Source organism: Petromyzon marinus, chromosome 78 (genome assembly GCF_048934315.1).
Source record: "Petromyzon marinus isolate PM22_M1 ecotype Great Lakes invasive population chromosome 78, UKy_Petmar_22M1.pri1.0, whole genome shotgun sequence".
Classification (NCBI taxonomy): domain Eukaryota; kingdom Metazoa; phylum Chordata; class Hyperoartia; order Petromyzontiformes; family Petromyzontidae; genus Petromyzon; species Petromyzon marinus.
In genome coordinates, this window is record NC_133744.1 from 77,902 (window position 1) to 95,803 (window position 17,902).

A 17,902-nucleotide genomic window follows, 5' to 3' on the forward strand; every position below is an offset into this window, starting at 1 on the left:
AGTTTGAGTTGTACGACGTTTCGCTGGTAAATACATCCAGCATCATCGGGCAATTCGCCAGAATGGTAAAGCCCTCGCTTGCTCCCGGTTTTATATAGAGCAGCAGGGTGACGTCATCACTTAACTCATTATGAATAACTTAACTTATTATGAATAATATTGGTCGCGAAAGCCTACGTGTTAAACTGAGAAGGTGTGTACCGGATTCATTGCACTTGTGGCAAATTCTATGTTAGACAAACAGGAGAAATGATCAGCACTAGACTAAAATAACACCAAATAAATAGCAAATACTCCAAATACAACTGTCAGCAGTGGCAGAACACGTGTGCCAACAAGGACTCTCAATTGATTTTGATAATGTTGAAGTTAGTGAAAAGCTAGTTACTACTGGCCAAGACTAATTAAAGTATCTACCGAATTTTAGAGAAGTTAAAATATTTTTAACCCTTCGGATAGCTACAGACTTGGTGCTGCTTGGAAGCGAATCATCAAATAATACGTTGTTTAAATGTATGCCTATACAGGTCACCATGCTTCAATAGGGATGACCGTTGGTATGGCTATTTTAGCACACACAATCGACGGAAAGTACAAGAACAATTATTTGCATAATGTGCTTGTAAAATGTATGTTGATTACCTGATGAATTACCCAACCGGAAATGGATACCCATAGTCATTTATCTGCATTCATTAATCTCCTCCCACTTCTAGCAAGAAGTGAAACAAGTATTGCCATCACATGCACCCCTCTATATAAGGAACGAAACAGAAGGACTTCTCCACAAATCTGGCTGTTGCCTGATGAACCTGGTTGTAATTACTGGCGAAACGTCGTACTCAGATTGTAAATGTTGTCACTTTGTTCTTCAACACACGCAGAATGTAATTGATGTTGCCGTCCCATTTATACATTGGAGAACGAGGAGGTTACTTGGTGTTGAAGAGAGGGTCTGGCGACAGCAGAGTGCGCAGTGCCTGCCCTTGTTACCTTCTTGATGCTGTGCTCAAGCTGCTGACGTAGCATGCGGTCGTTTGGATCCCTTTGGTGTAGCTACATTCGCGTGGTGAAATTATCGAACAAAAAGTTGAAGGAGTCACTTTCCCGTACATGGACTGTGACATTGTTTGTACCAATTGGGACTGTCTCTGTTCTCCGATGCTGTTGCTAAATTGGTATTGATTCACACTGAAGAGTTGATTTTATGTTGCATTTATTAAGCATTCCCCGAGTTTAAATTTCAATTGTGGGAGGCATGTTCATGACGACCATGGTGTTTGGTTTCGATCATCCCCCCAAAATCACCCTTACGATATGGGGACTGCGAGAACAGAGTTCGCAGTCTCTGGCGAGCAGGAACAAGTCCACACGGGCAAGCTAGCCCCATAGCGTGGTTAGACTCGAGGGAGGATAAAATATTTTTTAAACCCAGAAATGTGTGCCGAATGGTCACGACTCACCTAAAAACGAATGAAAATATGGTTTCATACGTGACAAGTAAGAGTCACTTTTTGCGGAATATCTGTGGAAAATACGCGAGCATGACAAGTTAGAAGTTGGAGATCAGCCTGAACACAGGGCAAGGGTTACTCCTGGATAGCAGCGCCTCTGCACTGCCCTAGGATATGTGCTGTGGAATCTCAAAAACCAAAACATATTCGCAGGTCCTCCTTTATGCCCTGATAACAAACACACACACACACATATATAATGTGCAATTACCATTCAATAAGTGCAATCACAATTGTTTAAGGCACTTTAACATATAGGACACAATGACCAATATTTCGACTCATAATTTATTTTTTTGTCGATTATTGTTACAAAATATGTGTCATAAACCCTCCCTGCCTGACACCCCCATTTAATAGAGTTGTTACATGAACAATCTTACCAATTTATTATTGATTTAGCACAACTGCGTGGGAGAGCAATTCTCAAAGATTAACAACTGGGTTCCAGTGACATCATGGCCGAGTGAGTAGCGCTGAATGAACTGTTCATACGCCAACTCGTCTACTTAACGCTTTGTTTTCCCTCCAGAGTGATAGTTTACATGGTCGGTAGTTTATTTACTTATCCCTTCGGTCATAGAAGCCTGCCGGCAGCTTGAAAAAAACCGGGTTGCTTGTAAACGGAGCTCTAAACGGTGCTTAGCGTGCTCCCTAGGATTCGTGCCTAAGATTTGCAACTCGAGCTTGCCTCATAGCTTGGTTCAAGAAACCCCAAACCCTGCTTACTCGCTAGTAATGGATGGACAGGTCTCGCGGCAAGAGAGCTAAGTTTTCGTCTTCAATAAACTCCCTGGTTAAGGCTAGACCGGAGACATCAGTGGGAGGCAACGGGAACTTCGACACGCTGAAATGTGTTAAGTGGTGACTTTGCTTCACCACAACCTTTTGTAAGGGATGTCAGGACAGTGGAGCAGGAACAGTGGGAAGGGGAGGAGCAGGCGAGGAGATATGAGAGGGGGGCTGGGAGGGCACGGAGGGAGAGACTGGGGGGAAACGGATAAAGAAGGCTAGGGACGATTGTGGACTGGGGGAATCAATAAAAGATGAACCCCCTGCAACCTCGTGTCGGCTCTCCTTTACATCTGGTTGCAGCAATGGGATCGACAATGGCTACAAGGGCAACAAAGGGGCCTGCTCAATTGAGCAGAAGTAGGGTGTCCAGACCCCATGGAGCACCTCATGGAGAGGGGCTCACCAGTGCCGGAGACCCCCTCTCCCACTCGCACTACCAGAGGAGGCACCACGGGGCCTGGTGACCGACCAGCCGGCTGGGCATGAAACACAACTAGCGCTGTCACGCCAGCCACTGCCGCTCCTGCCAAGACCACCAGGGCTAGACACCAAATGGGGTGGGTGCAGGTGGCAGGATGGGCATGCCAGCTGGGGCCCGTCGAAAGATTCGTGGCTGAGGGAGGCACTAGGGAGGCGTTTGTCCGCCAATTCGAGGCTGCCTTCCACCCTCTCGAATGGTCAAACGAAGAGGCACTACGAGTGCTGCCATCCATTCTGGATTACGATGCACTCGCCTCTTACACCTCCCTTCCCACGCGCAACAAGACCGCGCTACAGGCAGCCCATGAAGCTTCGGGGGAAGTCTACTCTCCAGTTGAGGGTGCCTTCATACGGTTACAGGACCACCAGCGGGTGGCTAGAGAGTCGTTTTTAGACTACAGGGGGTGCACTGCTCGTTTTGTCAAAGAGGGCTTTCCCTCTCCTGGCCGATGAGGCGCTCGATGACCTCGTGGTCGAGCACCTCGTCGCCCTATGCTTGCCACGCTGCCGTTGTAATGCCGGTGGTGACACAGGCCAAGTGTATTCGCTGTGGGCTACCCGGATCCTGCAAGCCCATCAACAGGTCATGGGCCAGGTGCTATCAGTGGGTCAGGTGCTATCAGTGGGCCAGGTGGCTTGTGCTGCGGGGGGGGGGTGGGGGTAGCAGCCGGCCTGTTACAACAGTGCTACCAGGGTCAGCGACACCAATCGCCGGCCCTGCACCATGGCCACATGCTGTCTAAATGGCAGCTCAGAATGGACCTCCAGCAGCCATTGCTGTGGGAGGTCTACGCGGCGATCTGGGGGTCTGATGGACCAGAGAGACCAGGGGCGCGACCGGCCACCGCTCTGCTGGCAGGCGGCTCTACAACACCGCGCTGAGCCGCCCCAGACAAAACGCCCCATGGGGTCTGCCACCACTGTGGTCGAGAGGGGCACGTGGCAAGGGGGTGGCCCACATGGAGCCGAGGCGAAACACCAACAGGAAACCAGGCAAGCGACGCCGTCCCGACCTACTCGGCGCGCGAGTACATCGGGCTGGTCGGCCGGGCTGGCAGCTCACACTGCAGACACCGCGACCTTACCGGTGGCCCTCTCGGGGTTGGCGCCGTCGGTTGTCGGGCCCCGGGCGCCGCTGCCGCCGCCGCATTGGTCGGGTGAGGTGGGTCTCGTCGGGGTCAGGGTTCAAGTCCGGGCCGGGGACCGAGTCGCAACCGGACGTGTTGCCGCAGTTAGGAAGTGACGTCATGGTCGGCAGTGACATCGCCCGCGCTGGGTGATGTTGCTGTTTGCCGGCAATGCCGGTGGGTTGCCAGGGGCAGCGACCCCAGGCTGAGGCAATCGCCGGGTGTGCCGTGGAGCTGTCTCACGCACGTCACAAGGGGGAGGTGGGGTGGGGGGGGGGGGGTGGGAACCTTGCACTACATGTTGGAGCCCACCCCACGTAACAAGGGCGCATTAACCCTGCTGCAACCCACCCCAAGGCAGGGAACCACATCCCCGTGCCTATAACATCCAGGATAGCGAACTGCCGCCTGTGTTCACACCCAGCAACACAATGGAAGAAGCTGGTCGGTGCAATCACGGGAGTGTCGGCACGCACCCTGGGTGACACGGGGGCATCGGCCACGATCATCTCGAGCACCATGCACGAGATGCTGCCATATAAAAATCGGCCTTTATTCCCCATCAAGACAATGTTCGTCATGGCAAACGGAGGGAGTATGGGCTTCCTAGGCCAGGTTAAAGCCCAGATGCAGACTTGGCAGCTCTCCGTTGCAGGACCCATTCTTGTCTCCGCAACACTGCCCGTGCCCTGCCTGTTGGGGACGGACTTTCTAAGGCAACTGCCAATGAAAATCGATCCGGCTTATGAGTGGGTGGAAGTCCAGGGAACTCATCTCCATTTCCTGAAGGTGGAGGGGGCCAGTCGGGGGGGGGGGGGGTACCCTACATGCAGGCTCTGGTCAGTGAGTCTGGTCTCCATTCCCCCGGGAGCCCAGATGCTGATACAGCTGTGATATCGGTCCTCTCATGTGACAGCCCTGCCAGACTCACCCATCCGGGTGTCTCCGATGCAAGTCAACCACTGAGACTATTGTCCAGGGGGAAACTAGCATCTGTTCATTCAAGTGATGAACACCTCGAACAGAGCAGCGATGGTGCAGGTGAGAAAAAGGTTGTGGCCCACATCATTCCCTTGTCACTAGGAGTCCCTGGAATGGGGCCTGAGCTCGCGGGAAGCATCAGCAGGTCCAAGACCAGTTGGCGTAGCCTGAGCCGGATTTGCCCGCCGATCAGAAGCACAAGCTGCACTCATTACCGCAGGAGTTATCTGATGTGTTCAGCCGGGGACCGTTCGACCTAGTACGCACGCATATTATTGCAGCACCACATCAACACGGTGGACGCCACACCCCTGCTCCAAAACACCTTTTTGCATGAGCCCAAAGGAAAAAAAGGGCACATTCAACAAGCGGTGCAGGAGATGCTGTGGGCCGACATCATTTCCCCATCCTGAAATCCCTGGGGGGCACTGGTGATCCTACTCAAGAAGTCAGACAGTTCACTGAGATTCTGCGTGGACTTCTGTTGCATCAATGCTGCCACGCTTGCCAACGCATATCCCCTACCGTGTATCGACGACGCACTTGATGCACTGTCAGGAGAAAATGTTTTCAGTATGCTGGATTTGTTGTCTGGTTTCTGGCAGGTCCCACTGGACGCGGACTCCCAGCCCGAAACAGCATTCTGCACACCACAGGGCCTGTTTGAATTCAACAGCCTGCCTATGGGCCTCCAGATTGCACCGGCGATGTTGCAGTGCTTGATGGAGTTGGCCTTAGCAGGCCTATAATGGTATACATGCCTAATCTACCTGAAAACGTCATTGTCTTAAGCCAATCATTCGAGGAACACATTGGCCGATTACATCAGGTATTTCTGCAGTTCCGGAAGCTCAAGCGGTCGAAGTGCCAACTCATGCGGTCGTCAGTTCCGCTGCTTGGGCCACGTCATCAGTAAGTTTAAAGTGGCTACAGACCCGGAAAAGACGGCCTGCATGAGGGCCTGGGCCGTCTCTACGAGGGATCCAGGGGTACGCAGGTTTGTGGGTTTCGTGTCCTACTACCGCCGGTTTGTACCCAACTCTACAACCATTGCGAAGCCCTTGCACGTGTTGACGGCGAAGAACCAGAGGTTTTATTGGGGACCCCTGGAGGAGGAGGAATTCAAGCAGCTGCGCGCACGTCTGATGGATGCACCACCCTTGGCCTTTCCGGATTTCGGCCTCCCCTTTATCCTGGAAATAGACGCCAGCAATGTAAGCATCGGCAGTGTCTTGTTGCCAACCCAGCAGAGTCCAGAGGTGGTTATTGCCTGTGGCAGTCACGTGCTGTTACCAGCAGAGCAGCGGTACTGTGTCACACATAGGGAGCTCTTGGGGGTCATCCACTTCGTGCAGCAATTTTGACCCTACCTGTATGGTCGCAAATTTTTGGTCTGCACTGACCACGGAGCCTTGCAGTATTCGCTCCACATCGACCTGCCTTTGGGCCAGCTGGCCAGGTGGATAGACCACCTGCAAGTCTACAGGTACGAGGTGGTACATCACAAGGGGACAATATACGCCAACGTGGAAGCATTGTCCTGGTTGGCGCCCCAGGGCCCTTGTGCATGCACCGCAAACGCGGCACGCTGCAAGGAGGCAATGCCGGAGGGAACGGTTATCGCTCCCGTACACACGACAGAGGGCACACAGGGTGAGGTCCAGCTGACCGACCACGATCTAGGGCTAACCTTGGAGGATTGGAGATGTCTACAACAGGAGAAGGCCCCCTGCAAGCGCTGTGCACCTAAGCGGAGGAAGTGGGAAGGAGTATGTCGTATGGGAGGACCTCCTCATGATGGTTGGACCCAGTGGGATGCCAGTGATGCCTGGTGGTTCCGGATTCGCTGCGTCAACAATTAGTCATGGATGTGCACTGCCACCAGCTGCTACACCTGGCTGGGTGGAAGACACTGTCCACATTACAAGGTCGTTACTTCAGGCCAGGCATGACCACTGACGTGCACCGACGGGTTACAACCTGCGTCAAATGTGCACGGCGGAAGCCACAATTGCAGTAACCAGGGTCAACGAATTGGTCACGTTGGAGATCCTGGGACCGCTGACGGTCATGCCACAGGGAAATTAATACCTTTTCCTTGGAGTCGAGTACTGCATTAGGTGGCTCCTTATCAAACGGCACAGCGCCTCGATGATGCCTTGGTGGGGGGCTATGTTCTTGATAAGGGGGGCACCGGATCGGTTGCTCATGGATAAAGGCAGGAATTTCTCCTCGCAGCCACTAAAAGATGTCTGCTCTGGTGAAGATGACCGTTTGAGTTATGGTCGAAACGTCGTGAGAATTTTTTATTGTTTTATATATATTTTATTATTTTGTTGTTTCTCTTCAACGTGGTGACTTTACCGAAAAAACTAAGAATATGAGAACCACTCCGATTGGGACCTCCACATCCCATTGGTCTTAGCCGCGTACAGGGTGGCCCCGCACGCACCAACAGGATTCTCGACGTTTCCCGACGTACGGACGGGACCCCATCCCGACTATTGAGGTGCAGCTGATGGACATTCCCACACGAGCCAACGCATGGCCAAAGGCGCTAAAGGCCTCCCTCATTTATTTGAGGGAGGCCCGCCAAACGGCCGTGGCCACATAGCCCGACAACCAAGGGAAAGGACAGTGACAGCCAAGCCCTTTAAAGTCGGTGACTAGGCATGGCTACACTGTCCTCAGGTGCAGGTCGGCCTCTCATCAAAATGGCACCGACCCTGGAAAGGGCCGGTGAAGGTCGTAAAATAACTCCGACCTCAGTGCGTCCTGGTCCAACTGGGTTATTGACGATGGTTTGTGCACCCCATCTGCCTTAAGACATGCATCTCTCCACCTCCATCACCTACATCATCCTCTGCTGAGGAAATTCCATCGTCATCACCATCGTCACCGCCATCATCATCATCATCACCCCTACCCGGGGCCAAGGGTCGCCAGCCACTACTCCCCAACCTGCGGGGTCTTCAGTGCCCTGTGTTCCTTTGTCACCCACAGTGCCCCATGTGAGGCCTGACGGGGAGACAGCATGACCGGTGGTCGCAGGGGCCCGAGCGACAGCCGCACGGGACAATGAGACACCAGCGCCACCGACCCAAGGACCGTGATGAGAGGGGCTCTGACGGAGGTCATCTGTGGCCTGTGGATGTCCGGGCTGTTACGGTGCACTGGCTGGAGACCCGGGCAGACCCATTCAATTGATATTGTTGTTGTTGTTATATTATGTAATTGCTGGGGGTTAAGGGTTGTTGTTACTGTAAATGGGAGGGGGGGGGGGGGGGTGGTGGCTTATGGGGAGACTGAAATGTGATCTAAGGGATGTCAGGGGAAGGATTCCAGCCAAAAGGAGGGGGACAGTGGAGTGGGAACAGTGGAGAAGAGGAGGAGCAGGCGAGGAGATTTAGGAGGGGGGCTGGGGGGCAAGAAGGGAAAGACTGGTGGGAAATGGACAAAGAAGGCTGGGGACGAGTGTGGACTGGGAGAAGCAATAAAGGACGAACCCCCTGCAACCTCGTGTCGGCTCTCTTTTACATTTTTATCAAATACTATACACTGGATAAGTTGGTTTAGCAGTCCTGTCGACTTCAGTGGCTTATGCTACTGATTACTGATACACGGTACATGGACACTCACTTTCCATGATCAGTTAACACGGAGTGCTGTTGTATATGTGTGTTGAAATTTTAACGAAAATACAATTATAATGAAAAATACGAAAAATTATGTAATTAAGCAAATTTGTGTAATGATGTAAATCAGGTAAAAATTATACAATTATTAAATATGTGTGTAATTAATGTGAATTGATGTTAATCGTGAGTGTAATGGGATCAATCGTATGTGTGATTAGTTAAGTGTGAAATGTTACGTGAACATGTATGGGTATGATGTGTATTATCTATGTGTGTGTGAGTATGTGTATTATTAGTGTGTGTTTTTTTCATGATCAATAGGTGTGTGTAGTAAAGTGTATTATTATTATTGGCTCTTTCGTTGTCTACTGGGTGTATTCTGTGTGTGTGATGGTTTGTGATTAATGTGCGCGTGTGTAATGCTTAGCATCATTGTCGAGGGGTGTATTACCAATCGTAATAATACAATTGATCTCAGTTTAACTTTTGCTGATTATGATTCTGCGTAAACATTTACTGATTTTGATTTTAGCATAATTATGTCCGGTCTCAGGATTCAGATCTCGCCGCAGGATACAGTTTTAGTAATTAAGATAATTGCCCACGAACTCAGGATGGAAGCACTCAGACTCTTATGTATTAAGTAACTTTACTATCTATTAACACTCCAACTCACCTACCTACAAACTGGCCCGTTTTCTGTCTGATATATTGCTTCCATTCACTGACAAGACTACCTCAGCAGTACATAACTCCCCTCCTTTGGTCTCTCTAATCAAGGGCATTTCACTGTCCCCAGATGATTTTCTCGTCAGCTTTGATGTAGTTTCTCTGTTCACCAAGGTTCCTGTGCCTGACACCTTAGCAATAATTGAAGATTTAGTCCAACATGGACTGAACCCTGAGGTTCCTACTCGGGTTAGGCACTGTCTTACCAACACTTACTTCACCTGGAATGGTACTTTCTACAAACAAATTGAATGTACCCCCATGGGTTCCCCCTTATTACCAGTGATCGCGAATGTTTTCATGGATATATTTGAAACAGATGCCATCCAGACATCCGCCCTACGCCCTTCCGTGAGGAATAGATATGTAGATGACACTTTCGTCATTTGCCCACATGGCCTGCCAGCATTGAACCAATTTCTCAACCACATTAATTCCATACACCAATCCATCAAATTCACCATGGAAGTGGAGAAGGATGGTAAGCTACCATTCCTGGATGTTATGTTTGAGAATGTATCTGATGGCTCGTTGGGACACTGTCTACAAGAAAGCAACCCACGCAGATTGCTATCTGAAACCTGATTCCCACCACCATCCGGCACCGAAGAATTTCCTCATCAAAACACTACACCATAGGGCCCACTGCATTTCTGACCAACACCACATAACCAGCGAACTGGAACACGGACACCAGGCTCTTAAGATGAATGGGTACTCGGACCACATTATTCGCAAAGCTGTATCTCCAACCAGGGAGAAACAACCACCTGAGACACTGATCAAAACCATCACGTTACGATACCATAGCAGGCGTTACCAAAAATATTTCCAAAATCTTAAACAAACACAAGATCCAGGTCCGATTCAGTACAGTACACAAAGTCCGTGATCTAATCCCATGTGTGAAGGATGTCATTCCTGAAATGCAATATCCTGGAGTCTACAAACTAAGTTGCACCTGTGGTGGGTGTTACATTGGGGAAACGAAACGACATTTCTCGGACCGTGTTCACGAGCACAGGTCAGATCTGAAACAAGGCAGAACTAATACCTCCACCGTAGCTGACCATTGCTATAACGCTGTTTGCTCTCATTATATTGTTTTTATCCGAAACCAAGGTACTCTACAAACCTGCGGGCTACTATCAAAGGTTTATTCATGAAGCCATCCAGATATATAAACATAGACATAACTTCAACCGAGAAGATGGATACAAATTGAGCAATCATTAGAAGGATCTTATTAACCAGGTAAAACCTTAACTGCTTTATGGTGTTGCCTTCATATCCGCATCTCCAGTTTCTTCAGCCTCCCACTCCCAGCCCCGCCCACCTCCCCACCGATCCCCCCCCCCCCCCCCCCACAGGCATTTTGCTGTGCTCGCCCTTTAATCCCTCTAGCTAGCAGCACTCCACTCCCCCTACCCCACACGCCCCTCTTTATCTCTCCTCCCTGGGTCCTCCCCCCTCTTTTACCTATATAGCTTCTTGTTACAGCAGACGTTTTGTCCACTTCAGCAATTGTTTATTGCTGTGGTTGTCTCACACGATGACGGATGCTTGTGTTGTGCCTGAAACGTCGTGATTTAATTTATTTTCCTTTATACCTATGTGACTTTACCGAATTACCAAACAGTATGGATCCCTGCAGTCACAAAAAATTTAAATCTAGATAAAATGTTTAATCTCCCTCACCAGACTCTCACCATCTGACACTGTTTTAGCCCGATGTATGAGTGTCTTGATAAGAGAGGATTTATGAGCTGGGTGCTGATGTGAATCTGTATTCAGATAGGCATCAGTGTGCGTTTGCTTTCTGTAAACGCTGTGTGTTATTTTACTGTTTAGGCCATGTCCAAGCAAAATATCTAGGAATGGGAGTGTGTTATTCACCTCCATTTCCATGGTGAACTGGATGGCCGGGTTTTGTGCATTAAGATGATTTAGAAACTCATTAAGTGTATCTTTACCATGTGACCAGACAGCCAAAGTGTCATCAACGTCGTGATTGTTTTGTTTTAATATAATTTTATTGTATTTCTACATACGTGACTTTACCGAAAAAAACCAATGAGTAATTTTATGCAGTCACGAAAGTTTTAACACTTTATTGTCATCAACACATCTAAACCAAAAGGATGGTTTTAATGTCCTCAAGGCAAGTGCTCTTGTTTCAAAGTTTTCCACGTACAGATTTGCTATAGCATGAGATAAAGGAGAGCCCATTGCGGCTCCTTTTTGTTTAAAGAAATCCCCTCTCCATAAGAAGTAAGTGTTATTTAAACAATGGTCAGCTAGTTTCGGAATATTATTTGGTAAACCAGTATTCTTTACTAGTGTATAAATTAATTTAAGCGACTCGTTCACTGGAACCTTTGCGAATAGAACGGTCTGAGTATCCAAGATCTGTCTCCAACCATGGAGAGACAACCCCCTGAGACGCTGATCAAAACCATCACGTTACCATCCATACCAGGTGTTACCAAAAATATTTCCAAAATCTTAAACAAACACAAGATCAAGGTCCGATTCAATACAGTACACAAAATCCGTGATCTGATCCCATCTGTGAAGGAGGTCATTCCTGACATACAATACCCTACAAACTGAGCTGTACCTGTGGCAGCAGTTACACTGGAGAAACGAAACGACGTGTCTCGGACCATGTACGTTAACACAAGGCAGATTTGAAACACGGCAGAACCAATACCTCTGCCGTAGCTGACCATTGTTATAACGCAGTGGGCTCGCAATATATTGTTTTTTTCCGAGACCAAAGTGCTCTGCAAACCGCCGGGCTACCTTCAAAGATGTGTACATGAAGCTATCCAGATATATAAACACAGAGATAACGTCAACATAGAAGATGGGTACAAGCTGAGCAATAATTTGAAGGACGTTTTTAACCAGGTTGGTCGGAATTTGCTGTGATACTTCCATCCTTCCTGCCGTTTGTGATTTCCCACATTAACAGGGCGACCTCCCCATCCTCAACCTGTTCACCGATGACCCACCCCCTCTCACCCTCCCCCTTGCCTCCCCCCTTTCTTCCTTCTTTAGCTACAGTGAGGGAAAAAAAGTATTTGATCCCCTGCTGATTTTGTACGTTTGCCCACTGACAAAGAAATGGTAGGTTTATTTGAACAGTGAGAGACAGAATAACAACAACAAAATCCAGAAAAACGCATGTCAAAAATGTTATAAATTGATTTGCATTTCAATGAGGGAAATAAGTATTTGACCCCCTCTCAATGAGAAAGATTTCTGGCTCCAAGGTGTCTTTTATACAGGTAACAAGCTCAGATGAGGAGCACACTCTTAAAGGGAGTGCTCCTAATCTCAGCTTGTTAGCTGTATAAAAGACACCTGTCCACAGAAGCAATCAATCAATCAGATTGCAAATTCTCCACCATGGCCAAGACCAAAGAGCTCTCCAAGGATGTCAGGGACAAGATTGTAGACCTACACAAGGCTGGAATGGGCTACAAGACCATTGCCAAGCAGCTTGGTGAGAAGGTGACAACAATTGGTGTGATCGCAAATGGAAGAAACACAAAAGAACTGTCAATCTCCCTCGGCCTGGGGCACCATGCAAGACCTCACCTCGTGGAATTGCAATGATCATGAGAACGGTGAGGAATCAGCCCAGAACTACACGGGAGGATCTTGTCAATTATCTCAAGGCAGCTGGGACCATAGTCACCAAGAAAACAATTGGTAACACACTACGCTGTGAAGGACTGAAATCCTGCAGCGCCCGCAAGGTCCCCCTGCTCAAGAAAGCACATATACATGCCCGTCTGAAGTGTGCCAATGAACATCTGAATGATTCAGAGGAAAACTGGGTGAAAGTGTTGTGGTCAGATGAAACCAAAATAGAGCTCTTTGGCATCAACTCAACTCGCTGTGTTTGGAGGAGGAGGAATGCTGCCTATGACCCCAAGAACACCATCACACATGGAAGTGGAAACATTATGCTTTGGGGGTGTTTTTCTGCTAAGGGGACTATGGACGGGGCCAACTACCATCAAATCTTGGGTGAGAACCTCCTTCCCTCAGCCAGGGCATTGAAAATGGGTCGTGGATGGGTATTCTAGCATGACAATGACCCAAAACACACGGCCAAGGCAACAAAGGAGTGGCTCAAGAAGAAGCACATTAAGGTCCTGGAGTAGCCTAGCCAGTCTCCAGACCTTAATCCCATAGAAAATCTGTGGAGGGAGCTGAAGGTTCGAGTTGCCAAACGTCAGCCTCGAAACCTTAATGACTTGGAGAAGATCTGCAAAGAGGAGTGGGACAAAATCCCTCCTGAGATGTGTGCAAACCTGGTGGCAAACTGCAAGAAACGTCTGACCTCTGTGATTGCCAACAAGGGTTTTGCCACCAAGTACTAAGTCATGTTTTGCAGAGGGCTCAAATACTTATTTCCCTCATTAAAATGCAAATCAATTTATAAAATTTTTAACATGCGTTTTTCTGTTTTTTGTTGTTGTTATTTAGTCCCTCACTGTTCAAATAAACCTACCATTAAAATTATAGACTGATAATTTATTTGTCAGTGGGCAAACGTACAAAATCAGCAGGGGATCAAATACTTTTTTCCCTCACTGTACATGCTAATCTCTCACATTAATAGGGCGACCTCCTCCTGTCCTCATCACCTATGCCCACCCCCCTCTCACCCTCGCCTCTTGCCTCCCCCCTTTCTTCCTTCTCTAGCTCTGCCCACTTGCCCTTGAGTGGAGCCCACCAAAACCCTTTATAAACTGTTGTTGTCAGCAACTTTTTCTCCTATGTCAGCGGTTGTCCTGTTGTATCGGTGCCACCTGATGAAGGTCGCTTGTGTTGCCATCGAAACGTCATGCTTTATTTTATTTTATTTCTACTTACGTGACTTTACCGAAAGAACCAAAGAGTTCGGAATCCTGCAGTTATGAAAGCTTCAAATCAATACGATCACTACAGTAGTTTATAATGATTAACTAGTTTCTGCTCACTCAACAGTAGTATAAACTGACTATAGTAGTATTTACTAACTCGATAGTAGAATCTTCTGACTTGATAGCAGTATACACTGACTATAGTAGTATATACTAACTCTATAGTAGTGTCTTCTATCACTATAGTAATATCTTCTATCACTACAGTAGTATATACTGACGGTAGTAGTATCTACTATCACAGCAGTAGTATTTGCTGACTATAGCATTATCTACTTACTCTATAGTAGTATATATAATGAATATAGTATATACTGACTTTAGTCATATGCACCTTCTCTTTAATAGTATTCATCAACTCTATAGTGGTATCTGCTAACTCTTTAGCAGTATCTGCTATCACTACTGTAGAAAATGCTGACTATAGTAGTATACACTAATATACTAATTCGACAGTAGTATCTGCCTACTATAGAGTAGTGTCCACCGACTCTATCTTCGTATCTACCGACTCTATAAAAGTAGAAATAGATTATATAGCAGTATCTACTAACGCTACAAAGTGCTGTGGTGAGGCCAATTCCCATGGAGTGCCACCGGTCTTTCCCAGATTGCCCAGGTGGCAGAAGTGGCACCTTGGTAGGCTGGAGCTGGGCTGCTACCGCCCACCATCCCCCCGCCTCCTCTACAGTAGTAGTATCTATGGGCTATAGTAGTATTTACCATTTTTTTGGCATTTTGAACACCATTGAAAATCCTCCCCCGCTCCCCGTCCCCACCGATCGTGTGTGCATTGCTAGGGGCAAAGACCACGAGATAGCATATGCTGCACATGCATAGAGACGTGCTTTAAACTTGACGGATGAGAACATCGCTTTTTCGTCATGTGGCATATCGCGTGGTATCTGGGTACTTTTTTGATAAGTAAACCCCACAGTTTGTCAGTTAAAAGCGTCACAAGGGTGTGTACACACACAGACAGACAAAATTAACATTTATACTGTAGATATGATAGAATATTATTCATGTCAGCTGCAATGAGGAGAGTGAGATAGATTTTGCTAGCCCAATAGCACAGGTGTTGATGCAAAGCGATTGCTTAAACAGTAGCCAGTGAATAGTGAGGCAAGATTCTACGTCCATTTAGAATGATAAGCGGCGCATTTTTTCCGCAGTAATACTATATCTAATTGAAGAGGAGTTTAAATCCAGTTTTTCAAAATCAGGTTCCGGAGTAAATTATTCATGGCAATATAGTTGCTACCCAGAGCACGGACCACTTCCAGCCATCAGAACAATCTTCCACAAAGAAAGTAAGCAAAGGATGCATTCTTACCTGTCCAAGGTGCAAGATAAGGATACTCCTTCAATCTCTACTCTCACATTCGGCTTGGCCAATGGTTTTTCACTGCAAAAAAAAGGTCATTAGTAGCTTAAATTATCAAGAAATAACTAACATCACTTATATTTTACAGATAAAAAAAATACTACTTACCTAAAGTGCAATGTACAACATTCAGTTAGTCTGGCTGGTGCATATGGAGAAGGATTGCATGCAGCGGTCACATCACTTAAAAGTGAGTACAACTTGGTGCTACGCTGAGTGGAGCTCACGTCAAGGTGGGTTGCACTGCTGAAGGTAAGGTTGGGCTGCACACAATTTCTGCAACACACAATGTGGGTGCAGCTGCAAAACCTACGTTTGAAATAGTGGGCAGTGAGTTGAATTAAAAAACAATTGTATTCAGGTGTTCATGTGAAATCTGGCCTTTCGTGTCTGACCAAATTTAATCATTTGAGATTTCAAGAGTTTCGGTAATACACAGAGTATATATATTAAAGTAGTAAATTAATAAGCTCATTTTGTTTACGTGACAAACCTTACTGGCTGTGTCGGGAGGTGGAGGGTTACGGCACAGTTATACGTATGCGATCTTACCCAAAAAACTTTACTATGAAAATTGTTAGTGGCGAAATCCTACGTGTTAATTTGACTTTATTATGCATAACATGACTATATTATTACTATTACACTGATAAATTGGATTGCAGAATAAGTCATGAAAACAATTATTGCAATGACAATTACATGAATTATCATTTTCTACAAAATGAAAAGTTTAACGGTTTGTTCCATGTTCTAGTATGTCACCTGCAACCTGGCATTTAATTGGAACAAAGATACGTTATAAAACATGTCCGTACTGTATTAGTTTTGAAATTCGTGTTTCGATCAAATCGTTCATAATCATTTATAGAATGTAATGGGTCACAGCAATGCATTCCTATCGAGAAGACCCAACAAACAGTCACTGGCCATCAGAGTAATAATTCATGTCTCTGAGAATTATGGGGACAAAAAAAAAACACATCAGAAGGATAGAATCAATTCATACCAATATAGGATTCCTCGCAAATGACATCCATCCATCTCGATGGTCACTTCAATTTTGTTGCCACTCACTGTGTGGGCTGATGTCACTGGGGAAAAAGAGTAATGATTAATTTCAGTGATTTATGACGAATTAACTCATTTCAATTATATACATTTTAATACAGTTCTTACCTTGTGCAGCACAACAATATAATGTTACAAGTAAAGAAGATATTGTAAAAACTTCACGTGAAAACACGCATCTTATGACCCCGTCTTTCAAAATATGTGCTTGATGTAGAGGATTGTTCTTCCTTATTAGTGAGGGCCCAGGGATATGTGGAAGTCTTTCGACCACTCCACCAAACACGAACTCCAATGTAATAACTGGGCACGGGTTGATGATGGAGAAGCAGAAATTGTATTTATATGATTGGTATCATTTCCAAGGTATTAGAAATTATACAAGAAAAACTCAACAAATGTGAGTGATGGACAATTGAACGATATATCCTAATATATAAACACCCAGGTCTGTGATTCTGTCATTCTGTCATTATGTGATTAACGCGGCACGGATTGGTTGAAGTGAGTCACGTGACCGGGACCAAGCAGCCAACCAGAGGTGCGTCCCTCACAAACATGTACGCCCCCGAAACAGGCACGGGTAGGATGACGTCCCCGACGCGCACGTGATCACGCACGTATGGGCGGTGACGTCAGCTCTCTTTCACAACACCTCAGCCGCGTTCGTGTGTAATGACGGCATGCCTCCAGCCACGACAAGCGTACACACAGCCTGCGGTGGGCCTTCATCCAGCAGTGCATTTGAACACTAAAAAAAGTACAGCGCTCATGTACACTGCTGACTTTTTCCACTATGAAAGTTAAATTATGCAATAAACACACAGGTTAACGAGGAGTTTTACGGGCCGCCGTCATCAACAACAACGACAACAACATCCACAAGAACATCATTATCATCAACAACATCTACTAATAGGGGTTTCCCCTTTTTTTCTGGCAACAAAACTGACACCTTTTGCAAGGAATCATGTTTACATTAACCACAATACTTGCAGTCAGAATGCAAAAAAAAAAAACAGTACTCTGATAATTTATGCATTGTCCTTGTGCCTTTTGGCATCATCTGGTCAAACACCATATGAGACTAGGCTCCAAGGAAAGCTTTTTTCTGGTGTGGACCAATTAGTTTCAAGGACAATGCATAAATTATCAGAGTATTTCTAGATTTGAAGCTTTCGTGACTGCAAGGATTCATACTCTTTGGTTTTATTCGGTAAAGTCACGTAGGTAAAAT

General features: G+C 46.8%; 1 long non-coding RNA gene across 1 annotated transcript; it reads right to left on the minus strand.

Moving 5' to 3' along the window:
* Positions 1 to 611: 611 nt before the first annotated feature.
* Positions 612 to 16,689, minus strand: LOC142907398 (uncharacterized). Its single transcript, XR_012930998.1, has 3 exons — positions 16,604 to 16,689; positions 15,544 to 15,615; positions 612 to 1,525 (listed from the first exon to the last, which is right to left on the minus strand). It is a non-coding gene; the product is annotated as an uncharacterized LOC142907398 (long non-coding RNA).
* Positions 16,690 to 17,902: the final 1,213 nt, after the last annotated feature.